A 7,070-nucleotide genomic window follows, 5' to 3' on the forward strand; every position below is an offset into this window, starting at 1 on the left:
ATGTTTGACCATATTTTTTCTCAGATTTGAAAGGCCTACACCTAAATGGACTCTGATGATACAAATAAATTATATATTGTGGTATGTTACCGTTCATTAGTGTTCATATCTGAGTTCAATGTTATTCTGTAAATAATGGAAATTAAAAACTTTGTCAGAATATTTTAACCTCAACATAGCCAAATAATACTCTGAAGAGTTTTCCCATACACAGCCTGGGCAAAGGGTTTAGTTAACTTATTGAGAGTCATTTTTACTCAGTTTATTATAATTCACTTATTCTAGATGAAATAGAAACCTATTGGTAGTTTGTAAACCTACCTACAGATTTTTTAAAATCCATATGTTCATGTATGAATTCATACCATTTGAATTTATCGCTGGTTATTAAAAAAAGTGAAATAAAGAAAGAAAGAAAGAAAGAAAGAAAGAAAGAAAGAAAGATAAAGACTTCTTTTGCAAAATAGGACAATGTGACATGCTGTATTTTAGAGTTAAAATTCTCAAGAACGGAATTGCAGTATTATGGGTTAAGGAATTTAAGAATGTATGAGATACTGAACATGATCTGCCCTGATTCTTCATCTATTGATGCCAGTATGTGGTCTATAGCCTCAAGTTACTTATGCAAGCTATCTACATACAAAGGAACAAATCAATAGTGTTTCAGAGGAATCCATATAGTTCAACATTATATTGGCAAATATATACTAGTAATTGTTTTCTTAATACATGTTCACCATGGTGTTTTCTGTAAACAGTAGGTAACATTTAGTAATGAACAACAAACTGAAATAGGCTATCTAGCCAGAGGACCAATTATTTCAAGACTAATGAAAGTAATCAAAACTAAGTTTAGTACTATGCAAAATATTGTATATAATGAATTCCAACATGAAATCTAACTTTAAAGGATTACTGGTAAGTGTCTTAAATGCATAAAACCTCAGTAATGAGTTGCACATTGATAATGTTTCTGTATAGGGGAGTATAGTTGAACATTGCTTTAGCAATCAAAGATAGAATTTATCACTGTCCTCAAGAAGGGCAGTTTAGAATAAATCTAACTGAATATTAGATATGTCCCTCCTAAAGGGAATATATAGACTACAGCTTGCTGATAAAGCCAGGCATGTTTGTTTCTAAACAAGATCAACAGGTTCTTTTCACAGTGTTCCTTTTAGTAAAGTAAGCAGCAGTCTGAGAAACAATGAGACTGCACAGGAAGGGTGGCCTTTGCCTAGAGCCTTTAGGTTGCTTGTGAATTGTACATTTATTGGATCTCCTTGAAACTAGACAGTTACTGTTGGCCAGTTATAGTCTCTACTTTTCAGTGTCCTGACCCAAAGTCTATTTCTCAAAAAATAAATTCTAAGAAGAAAATACAAATTAAAAAAAAAAAAAAAAGAATAGGAAGGTCAGTTACAATAAGGCCTTCAGGCTTCAGATCAGACTTGGCTGGTGCCTTTGTTGCATTTGTAGTGACCACAAACATCATTTCACAACATCACTAATATAAAGGACAAAGTTCAACAAGAGCATTTTACTTTTTATTGGGATCCATACTGGCTCTAGTATACTCTTCAATTGTGAAAACCAATGTCTGCTTCTATGCTACAAAAGTTACTACAAATTAAGGATGAAAGTTTAATAAGTACATAAATGATGAAATTCAAAGCATATCTCTAATGGAATGGCAAGGACATGCAGGCAGGGCATGGTGACACTACCCTTTATGCTTCTTGCGAATTCCCGAATTGCTTAGTTCTCACTGGTTTAAAACCTGACCTGCAATTTAGTAGAGGCATGAAGTTTCTTGGCCTTTTAAAACTGGAAAGATCACTAGTGAATCTTCTTAGGTCGAGGCTGTATCTACCTTATCTCTATACTTTACTATGCACTGCCTTCAGGGATATTATCTTAAGGGAAATTTAATATTTATTTTCAAGTGAAGGATTTGCAAATGTGCCTCATCCTTAAATCCTACTGGCAGGAATAAAGAGGTCATAGAAGAAGGATTTTGGAGACATCTTGTTTTTTGCCATAGCCTTAACCATAAGGATCCCTGAATACACTCATCTCTTTTTCTTTTACACACTGGGTATCTTAAAGGTGCTTCATTTGAATGCTATTGTTGATTATATCAGTTTTGGAGCATGTGCAGATGACTGTTAAGTTCACACTATTGTGTATGCAGTCTGTTTAAGCAGCTTGTTAATGCAGCACAAGAGGGTAAGCATCAGCAAGTAAAGTGGCTGTCCTTCCAAAATCAATCCTGGTACCCAGAGCTTACAAATCTTACAGCCCATAAACATAAAGAACACCAGCATAAAATGCGTGGTCTCTAACCATGCACATCATTACTTGTGTGTATGGTTTTAGTGAAAACTATTGAAATCAATCTTATCCCAAAGTTATTTTGTTGCTAGTATTGTTTTTCTGTATGCATTTTAATGAAATAACTACAATAGTACACACGTGTTCATAAATCAATTTTATAATAAAATAAAATTTTAAAAGAAAATACAGACCTTCAAAGTATATATGGGTCAATAAAGAAATGCTTACATTATTCTGGAAACTATCATTTATTTTAACTTTCATATGTTACTAATTTCCATGAATGATAAGTTTACCCAACTACTAAAAACATTGATCACTTTGATTATTTTAATCTCCTTTTTTAACTCTCATATACATGGAATTGTGTAGTATTCTACTTTTGTATCATAATAATTTCAGACAATATTGTGTGACTCATGTACATTTTTCCTTTACTAGTACTCTTAGTTTTCATTCAGCCCATATTATTATAAAAATAAATCAAAATGTGTCCACTCTATTTTTGGACATTTGACCAGTCTTCTGCTTATAAACTATACCTGTACAGTCTTGTGTGTTAAAATAAACTTATGTATTCCAATTTCTTGAAGATATATATAGATATCACATGAAATATCTGTGTATGATATATATGTGATATATATATTATATGATGTATTTCTGTGTCCATGCTCCTTTCCAGAATTATATATGTGTGTGTGTGTGTGTGTGTGTGTGTGTGTGACTATGTGGTTTTGTGTTTTATATATATATATATATATATATATATATATATATATATATATATATATATATATATCACGTGAAACATACATATATAGATATATACATATATATGATGAATGCATTTCTGTGTACACATTCCTTTCTAAGAAAATAGATTACAATAGTTTATTAAAACATGAAAGATTGGGAGCGCAGCGGGCTGTGTCGCACGCGGGATGGCCGTGGGCTGCTGGTGACTGACCCGGAGTGACTGGAGTTCCTGCCGGAGTGCGACCAGACTAATCAAAAATGCCAAGTAGGAAGTTTGCAGAGGGTGACGTGGTCAGAGGTCGGTGGCCTGGGAGCTCCCTTTATTATGAAGTAGAGATTCTGAGCCATGACAACAAATCGCAGCTCTACACTGTAAAATACAAAGATGGCACCGAACTGGAGCTCAAGGAGAGTGATATTATGCCTTTAAAATCCTTTAAGTCAAGAAAAAGTGGCTCAACTTCCAGCTCTTCCTCAAGATCACGTTCTCGGTCACGCTCCGGATCTCCGGGCAGGGCACCTAAAGGTTCCAGGAGATCCGACTCTGCTTCCCACCAGCCTGACATTCAGGAAAAGGAAACGAAGAGGGAAATTTTGCAAGTGAAATTGACTCCACTTGTGTTGAAGCCGTTCGGAAACAGCTTCAGTGTATACAACGGGGAGCCGGAGCACAGGGAGAAGAATGCCACACCTTATAAAAACGTGCAGGAAAGAGTCATTTTGTCAACAGAAGACAGGTATATAACTACACAGTGTAGCCTTTGTCCCAGAAGAGAAGAGGTCAAAGCCAGAAAAATAGAGTCCGAGGAACAAAACCTTGTCACCAAAGGACCTGCATCTTTGGGAACCTTTCAAGTGACCACTCCACAGAGGAAGGACTTGGAGTTTGGAGGAGTACCTGGTGCGTGCCTCGTGATGCTTGGCCTGCTCTCCTGTGTCTTCCTGCTGCTGCCGCAGTGCATGCAGAAGGACCCAGGGATGCTCCACCTCTGCCAGCTCTGCATGAGCTGTGGGAACCCAGAGTGTGTGGCATTTACCTCCTCTGGTTTCTTGTTCAAGCTCTCTTCTACCTTCTACCAGTTGGGAAGGTTGTAGAAGGAACACCTCTTGTTGATGGAAGAAGACTCAAGTACAGACTGAACGGCCTGTTTGCCTTCATCCTAACGTCGGCAGCTGTGGGAGCAGCTGTGTTCTGGGGCATAGAACTGTGCTACCTGTACACTTTCTTCAGTTTGCCCTGCAGCCACTGTGTTTTCAGTGGTCCTGAGTGCTTACCTCTATGCCCGCTCTTTGAAAGCCTCCAAGGATGAGCTGTCACCTGCCAGTTGTGGAAATGCCATCTACGACTTTTTCATTGGCTGCGAGTTAAACCTTCGACTTGGTGCGTTTGATCTCAAGTTCTTCTGTGAATTGCGCCCTGGATTGATTGGATGGGTGATTATTAACTTGGTGGTGCTTTTGGCTGAAGAGAAAGTACAGGAACGCAGTGCCCCGTCCTTGGCGATGATCTTGGTGAACAGCGTTCAGCTCTTGTATGTGGTGGATGTCCTCTGGAATGAGGAAGCATTGCTGACCACCATGGACATCATCCACGATGGCTTTGGCTTCATGCTAGCCTTTGGGGATTTAGTGTGGGTTCCATTTACCTACAGTCTTCAGACCTTTTACCTGGTCAACCATCCCCATGACTTGTCCTGGACATTGGCTTCTGTCATCATTGCTCTGAAACTGTATGGATATGTAATATTCCGTTGTGCAAACTCTCAGAAAAATGCTTGCCGGAAGAATTCCACTGATCCAAAGCTTGCACATTTAAGGACCATTCATACTTCCATGGGGAAGAGTCTGCTGGTTTCTGGATGGTAGGGCTTTGTTCGCCATCCCTATTACATGGGTGATCTCATCATGGATCTGGCATGGTCCCTCCCATGTGGCTTTAACCACATCCTGTCTTACTTCCATATCATCTACTTCACTGCGTTGCTCATTCATCGAGAGGCCCGTGATGAACACCAGTGCAGGGGGAAGTATGGTCTCGCCTAGGAGAAGTACTGTCAGCCTGTGCCTTACTGCATATCCCCCTACATTTACTGACCTGAGCTGCGTGCGTCGCAGCTCACACCTCCCCCAGAAACAAGAAAAAGTCCAAATGAACTAACCTGATGCACTGACAGGATCTCTAGGTTTGTTTGAGTCAGGACCATAGAGCCAAATAGTACATCTTTTAACGTAGTTGAATTTATTCTTATTAAAGTATGGCAGTTAATGTAAGGGGAAATACAAAGATAGTATAATTTGGTTATTAATAGGAACATTTTAATCCCTAAAAATCTGAAGTTTTCTTTTTGTAGATTTTTTTTTCAAAATTTTTTTTTTGCATTTAATTTTTTTTTAGTTTAACTCTTAAAGTACATCTATGTTTCATTGTGCTTAAAACAAAGCCCCTTTAAGTCAGTTTATTAGTCTATAAACCAACCAAAAACCTGCCCAATATTGATGGTATATCTGAAGGATAAGGGCAGATGTTGTAGGACCGGTTTAAGGGAGACTATTCATAGAAGTGACTCCACTTCAGCTTTTAAAAGTGCATTTGGAAATATAAACACATAGACTAGTTTTATGTAATATATGGTGACTTTTGGTTTTTTCTGTACAGGTTTTGAATGTGAGATAATTGTCAGAAACTAAGTAGTTTTTTAACAAAATATTTTCAGTGTTTTAAATTAAGTTTTGTAAAGTAATGCAAATTTAAAAGTGTAAAGCAGTTACAATTCATTTAAATTTAACACATAGGAAACTTATTTTTCTTTATCCAAAGTTTGTGAATTTGGCTTTGCTACCTCAATTTGCAGGTGTGTGTTTGCCTTTATAAACTGTTGCAAATAGAAAAAAAATATTTTTGGAGTAACAGGACTATTTAAAAATTTAAAAATTTTTACACACATTGGTGTTGGGAAAATTGCCATTTTAGGCCACTATTTTTATATATATTTTTGACTTACAATTCAACAGTGTTTTTGCTACTATTTAGCTAAAACAGTTTATACTATTTTGTATCCTTCATTTTTAGAACTCTCTAGAAAGGAGTTCTACCTGATACAACTTTGTTTTCTCTCTCAGTTTAATGGATGTGTATAATCTGGTCATAGCCACTCAAGTCTAATGAGGTTGAGTAGTTGGACAAGGCACAAGTGTCATCTTCACTAGACTTTATTCAAAGCTACATTGTCCTCAGAACATACGGATGCAGTACATATAGCATGTACATTTGGGTCTCTACTACATGTATCACATATGAGCCAGATGCAAAGTGTGGAGTTCATCCTGCCCTGTAGCTTAGAGGGTAAAGTAGCTGTGCTCGTGAGACCACACATGTCACGTGGTGCGTTCTGTAATTCTTCACTGTTTACTCATGCAGGGAGTTTTCTATCGCGCTTTCTTTTCTCTCAACATGGTATGTCTAATAAGCTTAGAAGGAAACTCTGGGTAAGACTAAGGACATTGGGTCCTTTTCCTGGTAATGATAGGCGGGCACTACCACAGTATCTGGATATCAGGTGCAAGCTGTTTTTAATTTGATGTTTGACAATTTTGTAATAAAATTTTGGTTGGAAATAAAAAAAACATGAAAGATTGTTTATATACAGCTTAAAGGATGAAGACCATTCAAATGTATATATATATATATATATATATATATATATATATATATATACATATATATATATACATACATATATATGTCATATTGTGTGTATTTGTGTGTGTGTATGTGTGTGTGTGTGTGTGTGTGTGTGTGTGTGTGTGTGAGAGAGAGAGAGAGAGAGAGAGAGAGAGAGAGAGAGAGAGGGGGGGAGAGAGTATAACTTTGGTAGATCTTGCCAAACATTTTATAATTTTTTTCATAACAATCAGTCTATTTGAATTTTAATTTTAACACACATGAATCTGGAAAACAGGTTTGACAGATT

The 7,070-nt window shown here is 36.9% G+C and overlaps 1 pseudogene across 1 annotated transcript; it reads left to right on the forward strand.

Annotated features, from left to right (window-relative positions):
* The first annotated feature begins 3,357 nt into the window (after window positions 1-3,357).
* LOC308416913 (delta(14)-sterol reductase LBR-like) lies at window positions 3,358-5,193 on the forward strand (annotated as a pseudogene). Its single transcript has one exon. The product of its transcript is annotated as a delta(14)-sterol reductase LBR-like (transcript).
* Window positions 5,194-7,070: the final 1,877 nt, after the last annotated feature.

The sequence above is a fragment of the Micromys minutus genome, assembly GCF_963924665.1.
Source record: "Micromys minutus genome assembly, chromosome: 2".
NCBI classification, from domain to species: Eukaryota; Metazoa; Chordata; class Mammalia; order Rodentia; family Muridae; genus Micromys; species Micromys minutus.